The 16375-nt window shown below is 41.3% G+C and overlaps 1 long non-coding RNA gene across 1 annotated transcript; it reads right to left on the bottom strand.

The window, feature by feature from the left end:
- Positions 1-3195: 3195 nt before the first annotated feature.
- Positions 3196-15552, bottom strand: LOC132540221 (uncharacterized). Its single transcript, XR_009551429.1, has 3 exons — positions 15258-15552; positions 7206-7275; positions 3196-3372 (listed from the first exon to the last, which is right to left on the bottom strand). It is a non-coding gene; the product is annotated as an uncharacterized LOC132540221 (long non-coding RNA).
- Between the last annotated feature and the right edge of the window lie 823 nt (positions 15553-16375).

Here is a 16375-nt window from a genome sequence, read left to right as displayed (position 1 = left end):
ATTGTTTCTGCAATTCTGCTGACAATTCTTTCAAGCTCTTTACTCACTCCTGTGACTAATTCCTCAGCTAGCATTTGGATGTTGATCTCATTCTTTAGTGCTATCTTTGGGGGATTTTAGCTGGACTTTTGTCCTGATTCATTTCTCCAGTGTTTCTCCTTGGTTTAACCATGATTATAGTGTGTTATGAGGTCTTTCTCTCAGTGCTTTTCCACTGATCACTCTTGCCTGGATTGAATTTGTGTCTAAGTAAGGTACTTAAAGAGTTCACATTTATGAACATTAACAGTTGTTTCAATGTTATCTCAGTCCCTGAGTTGAAGCACAGTGGCTGTTAAAGCCTCTTTTGTTATTTTTCTTCTCTGTAGGCTATGGTAGCCTGAGGGCTTTTTACCTACAAGTAGATTTTTTAGCTTAATCATTCACTCCTGACCAAGAGATAAATCAAAGTAGGGGAGAGATAATACAGTGGTTATGTAAAGAGACTCTCACAAGGATCCAAAGCTCTGGGCTCAAGTCAGCTTCTCTGCCAAGCCGGGCAGTACTGCTGTGCCCTGTGAGTTTCTAAACAAGTACCATTTATAGTCTATAGGTTCTGAGGCAATTATTGATCATGTTCTCATCAGGAGAACAATATGGAAGGGCTCCAACTATACAGCCCCATTGCTAGACCACTGGGATGTAGATCTTCTCTCGAGTTTCCTGGTCAGCTTTCTCCACCCCCACCCCAGTGTCAGCACAGGGCCTCTCTCTCCCCCCCCCCCCCCCACTGCTCTAGCCTCTGAGGGCAGTAGTGAATGGAGACTCACATTGCACTGAATCTTAGGGGAGTCTTCTCCCTTTAGCAGTCTTTTTGTTGGTAAAACAGACTGGAGGTGGCTCCTCAACTGGCAGACTGTTACCAGCTGCTCAGGAGTAGAAAATAAAAAAAGCATCTCTTTTTGTATTTTCTTCAAAGCATAATAGGACCATTTAAGAATCGATTCTATTAACCACAAAAATGTATTCATGCTAAATTCTGGATATTTGATTGATTGCCTAGCTTTTATAGATCAAAAAATATTCTTTCCAAATGTACTCTCCTCAGACGTTCATTAATCAGGAGATTGAATCAGTTTTGCTGTCATTCACTGAACAAAATCTCAGCTGAGTAGCTTTTGTATACCAGTCTGTCCTCACTACAAAGATTTCAGCAATAAGCAAAGCAAAGCCCTTGCTTTTGTGTTCTGGAAGTAGACACTGGACATATTCACAAGTAAAGATGTCATGGTATATCAGCTTGTGACAACTAGTAAGAAGAAAAATCAGAGTCAAAGCATAGAGAATGATTTTAAATGAATGTTGAATACTTTTCTCAAGTTGAAGCATACATATGTTTTAGTTTTTACTAATACTAATTTTATATATAAAAAGGAAACACTGACAAATACCAGAGGATAAGAGGGGTACAACTCTACACAATTCCCACCACCAGAAATCCTGAGAGTGCATCCCTGAAGGCAGTTGTTACTTCTTCAGAAATGGAGATTTTTTACTCTAATAATTACCTAGTATACTCCAAAGTTTAGTATTGACATTGAAGGAAAACTATAAGAAATAACTGAAAAGGTAACAAAATAGGAATCCACAAGCATATAAATCAGATCAAGAATGTGGTTGTGATAAAGGCTACATTTTGATTCAGCAAAATAATTATTTGATTTTTTTTATATCACTTTATTGAGAAATTTTGATTTACATAGTCTTGTCACAGGGATACAATTCTCTCTCTTTTTAAAAATATTTATTTATTCTCTTTTGTTGCCCTTGTTTTATTGTTGTAGCTATTGATGTCGTTGTTGTTGGATAGTGTTGTATGCTTTACATTGGGTTGTTCTAGTTCTCCCCCGCCAAGAGAATTGGATCAGTCCTGTTAGTTTCGCAGGCCGCTTGGCCCCGCCCCTAGGAACCCCGCCAGAGTTCCAGGGTTCCTGAGTTCGAGAGTTCCAGAGTTGGAGAGTTGCAGAGTAAGAGAGAGTGCTTGCGCCGCCGCAAAGAGACAGCAGAGTTCTGTTTGGTGATTAGTTTGGTTTAGTTTATGAATCGTTGTTCTTGAATAAAGAAATACAGCTTCCCTGCCCAGCCGTATGTCTCTGGTCGTCTCTGTTACCCGCCCGTGAAGCTAGCCCGGCCAGCTAGAGCCTGCTGAATTTTAACAACAGGATAGGAGAGAAATGGAGAGAGGAGGGGGAGAGAAAGAGAGACACCTGCAAACCTGTTTCACCGCTTGTGAAGTGACTCCCCTGCAGGTGGGGAGCTGGGGGCTTGAACCCGGATCCTTATGCCGGTCCTTGCGCTTTGCGCGACATGTGCTTAACCAGCTGTGCTACCGCCCGACTCCCCCCCACCTTTTTTCCTGTCTTTTAATTGCCACCAGGATTTGGCTGGGGCTTGGTGCCTCTGCAACTAATCTTCTACCACTCCTGGCTACCTCTTCTCCCCCTTTTATGTTGAGAAAGGCAGAGAAATTAAAAGAGAAGATGAATATAGAAAGAAAGATTCCTGCAACACTGTTCCACTGCTTGTGAAGCTTCTCCCTGTCTGAAGGGGTTGGGGACTTGAACCTGGGTCCTTGCACATGGTGACATGTATGCTCTACCTGGTGTACCATTGCCTGGCGCCATAATTACTTGATTTTAGTGCTTCAGAGACAACTGACTAGCAATCTGAACTTTAAAAAAATCTGTTCTTTGAGTTGTACTGTATACCAAGTAAATCCAAGTGAATTGAAACATCACTTGTAAATTATATAATAAAAATAGTGGAAGAACAATCAAGTAATATGGCTTCTAAGAGGCTTGTTACATATATTATGTAAAAGTAACTAAATTGAATTGCCAAAGGTAACACACCTAATACATGGCTGACTAAAGTTTGAACCTAGACAGACTGACTTCGGGGTCAAAGCATTTAAATTACGCCATGGGTAAAAGAACTTAAAGAAACCACCAATAGTCTGAGGAAAGAGATTGCAATTTTTTATTGATTTAATAATGATCGACAGTCCATTGGATAAGAGGGCTACAATTCCACACAGTTCCCAGCACCAGAGTTCCATATCCTATCCCCTCCATTGGAAGCTTTCATGTTCTTTATCTCTCTGGGGGCACGAAACCAGGATCATTATGGGGTGCAGAAGGTGGGAGGTCTGGCTTCTTTAATTGCTTCTCTGCTGAATATGGGCATTGGCAGGTCAATCCATACTCCCAGCCTGTTTCTTTTTTTTCCCTAGTAGGGTAGGGCTCTGGAGAGATGGGGTTCCAGGACTCATTGGTGAGTTTGTCTGCTCAGGGAAGTCAGGTTGACATCATGGAAGCATCTGCAACTTGGTGGCTGAAAAGCATTAAGATATAATGCAGAACAAATTGTTTAATAATTAGGAACCTAAAGGTAAGAATAGAGCAGATGATATTTGGGGGTCTCCATTTTGGAAAAAGCTAGAAGTCTATTATTGTAGGTATATTCCAAGGGGTCCATGACTACTAATTTTTGCCTGAGATTGACAGCTAACATGCAGGTGGGCTAAAGGTATTATCTGGGAAGTTAGTGTAAGAGTTGGGAATAGGACTAGGAAGCTGGATCAGAACAGAGAGTAGCTCCTAAATATGGGAAAAGTATATAAATACCATTAACTGTAAACCCCATTGATCTGATCTGGGGCCCATATTCAGCATAGGAGCCTGTGTAACTTCTGCATGCCTGTAGGTCTGAACTCACATTCTGTGGTCACAACTAGGAACATTTTAGTTCTGCACTCATTGTAGGACCTGTCTTCCTCGAGTGGCAGAGTATGTTGACCCGACCTCCCTTCAGAAAGTGGGGCAGCCCCTACCAATGTTATTCCACATTGAGGGCAAGTTCCTGTAGAGGCCCACAAAAGGGTTTATGATGTTGTTCCTGATAGAGATGGCTAGCGATGGTGGAGAGAGGGATCTGTTAGAGGTTTAGACCCATCATGTCTTTGTGGGAATCCCAGGATTCCCTGACTAGGGCCCCAGATAATGGGGTGGCTTGGTAGTGACCAAAAGAGTCATCATTAAAGTGTGCTGGTCTCTTGCCCTTATTCAGCTTTTGTAGTCCTTACTTTGTCTGGCAAGGTTAGCCTTAGAGTAATTGAGGAGGGAAGTGAAATAGCAAGTAGGTGAGAAGGGTATCTAGGTCTAAGTAGAAACTGCTTGATTAAGTACTTTAGAGTACTTAATAAAATAGTGTCTTTTTTAGGTCTTTCTACTTGCTTGCTGCACTTATTGAGTCACTCCAGACTATCGTGCACTTGTACTTTAAGTTACATATTTTCCCCTAACTTATGGGATACATGTGCACATGTGCTCTATCTCCAGGGCCCTGGTCTCTGTCTAGTTTTTGTGGTTTTGTTAGGAGGTGCACCACCTGAAATGGAATTTAGGAGCCCTATGAGCTGGGAAAGGTCTCCCCAGAGTAATGGAGCTGAAGGGTTGACATCCCACACCTGGCATCTCTGGACACAATCTGAAGTGAAACATGTCGAGGTGGTACTGATTGCATTGATTTGGTTGAGATCAGCAGATGCAGTATCAAGTGGTATGGATTGAGAGAAGCAAGAAGGAAAACAGGCCACACCCAGAAGTTTCAGGACTGGGAGAAAACTGGGTTTTACAGAGAATGGAGAATTTTCCTGCTGTCTTAGAGTTTAAGAAGGCAAAAGGTAGTTGTTGTTATAACCAAATTATTTGGGAATTTGGTTTACTTTGAAAATCCCATGGTTAGGATTTGCTGTATCATACAAGACCACCATGATTTATGTCATTTAATGCTATTTACAAATAACCATCTTATATACTGACAAGACCAGTTGCTTCTGGTCTCCCTGGTCTAAGATTATAGGTAATTTAATATTTTTAAAAGTTATTATTAGAAATGTATTAACAATTTAAGCCTACCGTTAAAATTCAGTCAGGTTACAAATTTGAAACCTTAAGTGCTTAGATTAAGGGAAATATACTCAGAAGTGTGGTCAATATATCAGACAGTTTAAGACAGCCTATTTTCCCCCCTCTTATATTGATTAAATGGTGACTTATAAGGCTATAAGTTAATAGAAATGTATGTTAGCACCATCCCTGACACCAAAAGTCTGTGTCCCTACTCCCATCCTCTATTGTGTAGCTGAAAATCTACCCTTACCCTCCACCCAGAGGTTGTTTTTTTTTTTTCCCCCCCACTTTGGTGCAGTACTCCAAACTTAATCTAATATCTCCTTTGCATTTTCCTTTCCATTCTTCCTTTTCAACTTCTGTTCATGAGTGGAATCATCCCATACTCACTTTTGTCTTTCTGACTTATCTCACTTAACATAACTCCTAGCACCATCCAGAATGGTTTGGAGAAGGTGGGTTAATTATTCTTAGTAGCTGAGCAGTATTCCATTGTGTATATATACCACAACTTACTCAGCCATTCATCTGTTATTGGGCACCTGGGTTAGTTCCAGGTTTTGGCTATTACAAAAAGTGTACACATATCTTTTTGGATGGGTGTGCTTTACTCCTTAGGCTATATCCCTATGAGAGGAATTGGGTCATATGGGAAGTCTATTTCTAGCCTTGTGAGGGTTCTCCAGACTGCTCTCCACAGGGGTTGGACCAGTTTACATTCCCACCAGCGGGGCAGGAGGGATCCTTTGTCCCTACAACCTCTTTAGCATTTGTTGTTGGTGTCATTTCTGATGTATGACATTCTCTTGGGTGAGGTGGTGTCTCACTATTGTCTTTATTTGCATTTCTCTGACAATCAGTGACTAGGAGCAATTCTTCATATGTCTGTTGGCCTTTTATATCTCTTCTGTAGTGAATATTCTGTTCATATCTTCTCCTTACTTTTGAATTGGGTTATTTTGTTTCCTTGTTGTTACATTTGGTGAGCTCTTTATATGTTTTGGTTATTAGTCTCTTGTCTGATGTATGGCATGTAAAGATCTTCTCCCATTCTGTGAGGTATTCTTTGTTTGGGTGGTGATTTTCTGCTGTGTAGAAGCCTTTTAATTTGATGTTGTCCCATTGGTTTATTTTTAAGTCTTCCTTGCAGTTGGGTTTGTTTCATCGAAGATGTCCTTGAGATTTAGATGGGAAAGTGTTCTGCCAATATTTTCCTCTAAGTATTTGTACGTGATAGTTTCTGGTCTGACATCCAGGTCCTTGATCCATTTGGAACTGACTTTTGTTTCTGGTGAGATAAAGTGGTTCAGTTTCATTCTTTTGCATGTTTCAACCCAGTTTTCCCAGCACCATTTATTAAAGAGACCCTTCTTCCTTCCTCCATTTAATAGTTTGGGTCCTGTTATCAAAAATTATATAGTTGTGGGTGCTGGGAAATTGTACAGATGCAGTCACAGCCGCCATGTTGTCCTCTCAAGGCATTGTCAATTCCCTGCAATAGTTGGAGTGCTTTGGTTATTCCTCCCCCTTCCCATTATCCAAGCCCCAAGTGCCTTGTTTCCTAGCCAATCATGTCCCGACTTTCTCTCATAAAAGCCCTTCTTCTTCCACCCCTTGCTCTCTCTTGCCTGCTTTTCACCTGGGTGTGGTGCGTAGTGGGAGGTGGCCATTTTGGCTAGCTCCATGTGGCCCGAACCACTGCACTCTCACCCAACTCTGAGGTGCCCGTGCAAATAAAGAATTGTGTTCCTTCTCCGCTTCGGGTCTCCTCTCTCTCTCCTTTGCGTCGCAGCCCCACAGTGGGGAAGAGAATACATTTTAAGCATAATGTGGAAGGCTGAGAAATCTTGATGAATTTGACATCATGAAAATCTCAGTCATTTCTGAGAATATGAAGAATACATAATAAAATCAAAGTGAACTGAGAAAATCAGTACAATATATATGGTGTAAAGATTGTTAAGGGCCTGGGAGGCACCTGGTTGAGCAAACATGTTACAATGCGCAAGGACCTGGGTTCAAGCCCCAGTCCCCACCTGCAAGAGAAAAACTTGTAAGTGTTGACGCATTGTAGGTGTCTCTCTGTCTCTTTCCCTCTCTACCTCACCCTACCCTCTCAATTTCTGGGTGTCTCTATCCAGTAAATAAATAAAGATAATAAAAAATTTTAAAAAGGAAAATGAAAGATTGTTAATATCCTTTGTACATTAGTAAGAAAGTCAACATGAAGGAAAACACACAAATTATACTTACAGTTATTAACTTTAGTAGTCCAAAATTGTTGTCCACCAGTAGAAATTATCTTGTAGGAGTCCCTTCATTTCTATAGAAATATGATGTTTATCATTAAGTGCAGTTACTGGTTGCAAATAGTTTATGGTCATTTAATGAATTTTTCATACATCTTGTTCCTTGTGAGTGGGATATCTTTTTCATCTGTAGAAATCCCATTAGTATTTCTTGCATGGCTGATTTGGTTCTAATGAAATCCTTTTGTCTAAAAAGCTCTGATGATATCCCTCCCTCAAGCCTAAAAGATAACCTGGCTGGGCAGAATATTCTCTTGGTTGGAGGTCTGTTCCATTTAACACTTTTTAAAACTTTGAACATGTTCTGCCAGTCACTTCTAACCTGTGGAGTTTCAGTTGAAAAGTTTGCTATAAGGGGCTGGGTAGTAGCATAGTAGGTTAATAAGTAGACAGTGCAAAGCACAAGGACTGGCACAAGGATCCTGGCTCCAGCCCCCGGCTCCCGACCTGCCAGGGGTTGCTTCACAAGCAGTGAAGCAGGTCTGCAGGTGTCATTCTGTAGCCCTCTCTGTCTTCCCCATCTCTCTTAATTACTCGTTGTCCTATTCAACAGCAACAACTATGTTGGAAAAACATGGCCTCCAGGAGTGGATTTGTAGTGCAGGCCCAGAGCCCCAGCAATAACCCTGGAGGCAGAAAAAAAAGTCTGTTCTAAAGTCTTATGGGGTTTCCCTATATGTTGGCGTTCACACGGGGTGACACCAGCAGGAAGGCTTATCCAACCGGCTCTCTCTCACTTGCTCAAGGGACGACACGAAGTAGAGACACTGGGGAGAAATGATGTGCTCTCAAATCTCGTTTATTAGCATGTGGTAAGAGTTTAAATAGAAAACCAAACAAAGAACATTATTCAAATATGTCAGAAATTACAGGTCTCTTAAAGGTCAGCTTGCCCCTATGTTAGGGGGCTGATATGACAAGAATTGATGCAGATACATAAAGGTCAAGATAATTAGTCTCCTGATGCAGGCATTTAATTACCCAAAGGTGTTTGAGGGGAGAATAGGGGTTGAACCAGTTAAGGCGAGGTAGAGAGAAGATAAGCAAATTAAGGACATCAAAGGGCACTACTAGGAGTGTGTGATAAGATGTGTTCTCCTCTGTGATCCAAAGGTGAGGTGATCTTTGAGTAAATGAACCTTAAAGCAGGCAGCCATGTGGCCTGCAGTTAATGGAGAGGGGCATGAGGTCTCTGTGGGCTTGAGAGACTAACAAGGCAAGCTTAGTCTGGGAGACTTTTTCCCTCTTGGCTCACCTCTATGACAAGAGAGACTAACAAGCGGGGTGTCTATCCAGACCTCCATCCAAGGATGGGAGAGCTCCCCTATGCTCTACCAAGCTATCACATAGTCCCACACCTATAGGGATTCACTTCCACTTGCTCTTACTGAATTCAAAATCTATATCTTTGATCTTTATCATTTTAACAATAATATATATTACTTGTTTTCATCTGTTTGCATTTACTTCATGTGGAATTAGTTAAAGTTAAGATGAGATTTTGCATGATTAATCAGCAATTTTATCAGGAAAAAAGAGAAAAAGAAAAAAGCTGCTTGAGAGTCCCATTTCTTCTGCTGTCAGGTGCTGCCTGATAAATTTTATCCTAGGTTATTAATTTGTTTATTCACTTGACATTTACTATTATCAAGCAGTACTTCTTTAGAATATGTAAAAATGATCTAAAACCTCTGTCCTTAGAGTTCATTGTAGTAGAGAAAAATGACTTGTCAACACAAACTCCAGTGCTATAATAGCTATTATGAAATGTGCAGAATACTCTGAGATTGCAAATAGGATGGCTATTATATGAAGCATTTTCTATTCTGGACATTTTATGCAAGTTATTTAATTCTATCAACAGCTATCCCTTTTTCCATTGTTACTGATCATCTCTATCAGGAACAACAAAATAGACCCATTTGTGGGCCACCATAGTACCTTGCCCTTAGCTTGGATCAACAACAATAGAGAATGTTCCATCCTCCAAAGGGAGGCTAGACAGTATACTCTATGCTATACCTGAGGAAGATGGGTCCTGATATTGGGGCAGCTTGGAATGTTCCTACTCATGACCACAGAATGTGAGCTCAGATCTACAGGGATGCAGAGGTCATATAGGCTCCTATGCTGATTATGGGCCCCAGATCAGATCAAATCAGTGGGGTTTACAGTCAACAGTATTTATATACCTTTCCCATATTTGGGAGCTACTCTCTTCCCTGATACAGCTTTCTGGTCCTTCTGCCAGCCATGACATCATCTCCCCCAGACAATAATTTGGATCTACCTGCATATCAGATTTCAGGCTTAGGGGAAAAAAAGAGAGAGAGAGAGAGAGAGAGAGAGAGAAAAGGTTAATTGATACTCTCACATTATTTCACTTGTTACTAGGAGGCCTCGTTTCTTTTGGGATGTTGAAGGTGGATCTTGAAAAATAAAAGTTCTTAGTAGATTACAGAAATAGGGGTAAGGATCAGGAGACAGGTCATCTGCTCATCACTCACTCTAACATGCAAAGGACCTCAGGTTTGTGCTTCAACACTAGGAAAATGTCATTAATGGTGGAACTGTGCTTTGGTATCTCTCCTCTGTTTCTGTCTCTCTGAAGTATTGGAAATGGTGAGATTGGTAGTCAGCCCAAGAATGGTGGAATCATGCAGGCATTATAAGTTAAGAAATAATAAGAAATAAATAAAAGGAGAGATCAGAGGAAATAGTATAGTGATGATGCAAAAAGCCTTTCATGGCTAAGGCACCAAAGTCCCCGGGTTCATTCCCTGACCTGAGACCCTAGAGCTGAGTAGTGCTCTGATGAGAGAGAAAGAGGTGGGGGTGGGGGGAGAAGAGGAGGAAAGAAAGAAGTAGGAATGAAGAGGGTAGAGTGAAGGAAAGCAAGATGGTATGGCATATCACACCCAGAGAGATGGCAGTGGCACAGCACCCGGATGATGGGACAGAGAGAAAAGGCCTGTGGATTAAAGATGGCCTGTCATGAAGGAGCTTGGGGGCTTTGCTGCTAGAATTTGCTCTCTACTGTGTGGTAGAAAGAAACATTAACAGATAAGCATTTCAGGAAACTACCTCTGTGGTCATATGTACATGGCATCAAAAGAGTGTTTTCTTTTTTATTATTTTATTAGTTATTTAATAGTGATTTATAAGATTATAAGACACGAGGCATATGATTCCAGCCCATTTCCACTACCAAAGTTCTGTGCCCCACTGTCCTCGAGTGGGGTTTCTTTCCCTCTCTTTAAATTTTTTAAAATTATCTTTATTGAATAGAGACAGCCAGAAATTGATAGGGAAGGGGGTAATAGAGAGGCAGAGAGACACTTGCAACACTGCTTCACTACTCGCAAAGCTTCCTCCCTACAGGTGGGGACAGGAGGCTCGAACCCTGGTCTTGCACATTGTATAATGTGTGCTTAATCAGGTGCACTACCACCAGTCCTGGGGTTTATCTCTTTTATAGGAGGAAATTCTCCAGTTTTGTTTGCTAAGTCCATGCAAACTAAGTTCTTGTAACATGTGGGCTTTTTTAGTTCCTGAATTACAAAGCCAAAAAAGCTACACAAATTAAATATAAGTGAAATTACAAAGATAATACAATGCAAATCCAGCACATGCATGTATACAGTAGGTCAGGTTTTTGTGAAATGGTCACTGCAGATAAATAAAGTGTAATGTTGCCTCTCAAGTTGCTTTCCCTTTTAACTTATTAATAATTTGTGCATTAAGTACTCAATGATAGATGAGTCTTCCCTCCCCTCGTTTCCTTGAGTTGAACCAGTAGGAAAACCTTTGTCCTATTGCTCAACAGTTATTTAGAAGCAGGAAAAAAAGGCTAATTAGATCCTCTAGGCTCCACTCTAGTCAGTTAGTAGCAGTTGTATTTGGTACCTTCTTAGTCATAAAAAATACAAAATGCTGGCTGTCCATTGTATGACCCCAAAATTGCTGGTCCCCAACTGTACACATGTGGGTGTCAATTACTGGGTTATCAGCAGCCATGAGATATATTTCTATGCAAAAATATGTCCTGACTTTTCCAACAATCCAATATTTTACTCTTGAGAAGGAACACACACATACCATTGTACTGAACTGGTAGACCCTGCGTTTGAAAAATGCAGAACTAAAGGGGTGGTTGTTCTTCTAACACAGGGATCTTATAAACAGGGAATCCAGCAATGTCTTGAATGCGGACATCCGGACCCGAGGATCTTTCTAAAGGTCAAGACTCTGATACTTAGAGAGCAGTAGGATTTTGTTGGAGTCATGGTCTCTGTGACCCTTGAAAGTGGGCATCATTGTTTTCAGATTAGACCAAGGGTATAATTCACGAGGGAATTCGAGTTTGATGGGGATATGGCTGCCTCCACAGGGGGTTCCACTCAGAATTGCTATTGACATCTGGGATAGCCAGTAAACTTTGTGCTTGACGTTACTGTGCCCACTGTGACAGGCATTCCAAGTACTGGTGGTGATCTCAGGAATCTTAGCCAGACTTTTATAAATCCTTTCCATACAGCTCCGAAGCACAATTAGTCATCATGGCTAAAAATCAAGAGCATGAATCTTGGTTTGTTTGTATAGAATTTGCAATTCTGTTCCTTTTCAAAGGGCAAGGTAGAGATTCTATAATTTTAACTGAGCTGATTTCAACTGTGGCGAATGTTTATCAAGCAGTTACCATGTACAAAACACTGGGTGAAACTATCTCTTCACATATGTGCACTCCACCCTCAAGACAACTTTATGAGCTAGTGATTGGAGCATTTACTCTGGAGATGAAAAGCAGAGTGAAGTGTGGTAAGGTCAGATGACATCACCAGGGGTCACATGACTGGGAAGAAGCAGAGCAAACCACTATCCTAGCCACACCCTGATCCTGGAGCTGGCATTCCTCTTCCTCAGAGGTACATGCATGTCAGATCAGGACATTGATCTTGAAGGTGCCCCATTAGCAAGTACAGCTGAAGAGAAGACAGAATAGCCAGAAAGCTTCTAGTAACCCTGTGGTTTCGCTTATAACAGTGCAAGAGGAAAGAGGAAGGAAGGCCACATGACATATTGATGAACTTGCCAGCCCAGAAGCTGGCTTCTCAGTGACTGTATTGCAAATGTAAGCTTTTTATTATACATGTTAATGAATCCATTTGGTCCAGAAAATGTAAGATTTATTGTAACCTGTAGGTGGAAAACATTATTATTATTTAAGTAGAAACACACACAGACACACACAAAGAAAGAGAGAGAGAGAGTCCACAGCACCAAAACTTAAGTGTGGGAGGGAGCCAGGCTTGAACCTGGGTCACACATCTGGCAAAGCAGTGCATTATGCAATGAGCTATTTTACCAGCACAGAAGACAGAGAACTTAAGAATGCTAAGGAAATAAATAGCATCACTCTCCAGATTATCTGGATTCAGCCTCTTTGGTGAGTGTTCTCCTAATTTTGACAGACAGAAATCAGTGAGGGCGTTGTGTTATTGTGAAAGATTAAGCTTTAATCCATATTTCAAGGTTACATTTATGTCCAGTTGAGACAGTAACGGATGCTTAGAACAATTCTGGAAATGGAACTCTCATAGGACTGAGCCCCTTCCTAAAGGATGAGTCAGTCTACAGATTTGTAGTTGTGAGTGGTGGCTGTCAGCCCAGGATGAGCCCTGCTGGGCTGTGGAGGAAGAAGGAAGTGCCACCACCTCACTCTCCCTGGACTTGCATAGTGGAGCTGGCAACCTCCAGTATGAGTTTCATGGGCCAAATCAAGTCTTTCAAGTACTTTACATATTTTTTTAAAGAACAACTGCTCTGAGTCAGGTGGTAGCGCAGTGGGTTAAGCGCACATGGCACAAAGCACAAGGACCCGTGTAAGAATCCCGGTTCAAGCCCCCTGCTCTCCACCTTTAGGGGAGTCACTTCACAGGCAGTGAAGCAGGTCTGCAGGTGTCTGGCTTTCTCCCCCCCTTTCTGTCTCCCCCTCCTCTCTCCGTTTTTCTCTGTCCTATCCAACAATGACAACAACAATAATAACTACAACAATAAAACAAGGGCAACAAAAGGAATAAATAAATAAATAAATAAATGTTTTTAAAAATTTAAAAAAGAACAACTGCTGATGGTCAGTGGGGGAAGAACAATTAGGAGCCACTATTCTTATTACCAAGGACATTATATATACATATAATTCTGAGCTCACATCAGAAAAAAAGTACTGAATCCCCCAAGGGACCCTATATCCTCTCACTAGATAATAAAAGAAGCTAATTCCATACATAGTTACATAAACCAGTACAATAAGTAGAAAGTTATCTTTTTATCTGTTTTTCCATATATATATATATATATATATATATATTTTTTTTTTTTTTTTTTTTTAGATAGAGAGACAGAGACAAAGCCAAAGCAAGTCATGAGCTTCCTTCAGTGTAATAGGGACCAGCCTCGAATCTGGGTTGCACATATGGCAAAGCAGCACACTATCCAAGTGAACTACTTTGCTGGCTTTCTCCATTTCTTTAAAAGAGTAAGAAATGTTCTTTCATAGAGTAACCATTTGGTAAATTGTCCAAAGGTTTTTAACTTTAAAGGAGATTTCCATAATAGTTCTGCTAAATCTTTATTAGCTAGAGTTAAGAAGAAAATTGAGAACATGGAGCCATGTTTCAAGAATTGATTTTCCTTTTCTGTTTGATAGCCCTATTTAAATTCCACTAACTTGGATCTCTCTCTGTGTGTGTGCATGTGCGTGTGTGTAAGAGAGAGAGAGAAAATATGTAGATCTAATTTATCTGTTAGAGGAGAGTCAATATAAGTATAAATAGATATTTTCCATAAGCAAAAAACAACAAAATGCATAGTATTGAATTTTGCCTTTTCACCTCATCTAAAACTGTCATCAACTAGTGTTAACTTTACTTCTTAAATCCCCTCCTGGTTTCTCAGCCCTGTTGTCACCACTGTCATGAGTTGACTTTCTCATTGGGTTATGGCACCTATTTCCCTGCCTGAATTCCATTATAGGTTTTCTTGAAATCCACTCTTTACAAATGGCAGCAGGGCCCAGCTTCCACAAACCTCTTATTTTCTGTCACTTTGCTTTATGCCTTAAGGTCGAATAGCATAGATTCTCCAAGGGGCCCTTCTAGTCCAAACACTCCACCCATCTTCCCTCTTCTACACCCTCATCTGTTGTGTCACTCCTAGTAGACTTGAAGCATTCTGAATACAAAAATTATCTTTTAGTCTTATATTCCTAATCAGGACCCATCTCAGTGACTTAAATATAATTTGCATCACTAATTCTCTAATATGCCTTACTATGGCACTTGTGTACTGGGTATCATGGTCAGTTGTAGTGAACCATAGAACATGAAGAAGGCCTTCCAATAATTCTGTTCCTTATAACATGAATGAGAAACATCCTGTCTTGGCTGGTGCTGAGCAAACCCCCTTACTGTAGTACCTGGCTTTTTAAACTTTTTTTTTTGTTTCCCCATATTTTTTTCTTTATGGGGGTGTTAATGGTTTACAATCAACAGTAAAAATACAGTAGTTAGTACATGTGCAACATTTCTCAGTTTTTCACATAACATTTTAACCCCCCTTAAGTCATCATGCACCAGGACATGAAAGTCACCCCCCCCAAGAGTCCTTTTTTGTTGCAGTACACTAAACCCAGTCCAAGTTCTGCTCTGTGTTTCCCTTTATGTTCTTATTTCTCGCTCTTTTTAAAATTACTGATTTAACATTGATTTACAAAGTTACATGTCAACAGGGGTATAATTCCATACTGTTCCCACCACCAGAGTTCTGAACCCCCAGTTCCTCTGTTGTAAACCACCGTGGCTCTCCCTAGGTTGCAGCCACTCTACAACGATCTGGTTATATTTGTACATAATTTCCCATCTTTTCTCCCAGATTCAGCCCTCTTCCCCCCCCCCCCCCACTAAGCCACTCATAGCCCCGTTACATCCAAATGTACCTCACTCCTTCCTCCTTTTTCTTTGGGTCCTGATGGGGCTGGAGTTCATGGCCCTCTTATCCTCCTTCTCTTACCACTTCTTCCTCAATGGGAGTATGGATCAAGACTGTTTACGGGTTGCAGAAGGTAGGAGTTCTGGCTTCTGTAATTGCTTCTCTAATGGACATGGGCATTGGCAAGACCTGGCTTTCTTTTGCCTCATTTGCTTTGTCATTTCCCAAGAACTGATGAAACAGGTCAGTTGGGATCTGTTTCCCAGATGTCCAAAGTCCTGCCATCAAATAGTCCTCTCAGGAAGGTACTTGTCCTCAACTCAGGACAACTCTGAAGGGCCTTTTCCAGTTTCTCCCTGTTCTGTCTCTTCCATTCCAGTCCTCTACTGATAAAGCATACACTTTACTATGTGGGAGGACCCCAGTGCTACTCGCTGGGACCTCTTGGGAGCATAATGCATAAGGGGAAGCTTCATAAACAATGGAACATGGTGTGGTGCCTCTTTATCCCTCTCCTCATCACTTTTGCTGATAGGGAAAGAACAAAATGGAATCCTTTAGAAGTGGTGGAACGACAGCAACCTCCCTGTAGTCAATCTCCCCCTTTGCTTGCTGTGGAAGCTCAACTTGTGCCATGTCCCCCTTGTTGGTACTTTACTTTTTAGCTCTAGATTTTGTGACGATAAGTTTTCTAAAAATGCATTCAAGGTAGTGTTGCCAGATACCTGGGAACCTGACTGTCGCATGGAGGACACAGTCACCTCAATCTCTAGAACTAAATGGCAGTTACTTTGGTATACAAAGCATAGGAGCTGGTGGCGTTGCAAAAGAGCCAAAAAGAAAGTATCAGGGGCCAAGTGGTGGCGCATCTGGCTGAGCACACATGTTAACAGTGCACAAGAGTCCTGGTTTGAGCCCCCAGTCCCCATCTTCAGGGGAAAAGTTTTGCGAGGGTTGAAGCAGTATTGCAGGTCTCTCCCTCTCCCTCTCCCTCTCCCTCTCCCTCTCCCTCTCCCTCTCCCTCTCCCTCTCCCTCTCCCTCTCCATCTCCCTCTCCCTCTCCCTCACGTTTACACCCACTTCCTCTCCATTTCTGGCTGTTTCTATATAAATAAATAAAGCTAA

This window comes from Erinaceus europaeus, chromosome 9 (assembly GCF_950295315.1).
Source record: "Erinaceus europaeus chromosome 9, mEriEur2.1, whole genome shotgun sequence".
NCBI lineage: Eukaryota > Metazoa > Chordata > Mammalia > Eulipotyphla > Erinaceidae > Erinaceus > Erinaceus europaeus.
The sequence above is the reverse complement of the archived record's forward strand: the minus strand, read 5'-3'. Positions and strand labels throughout refer to the sequence as shown.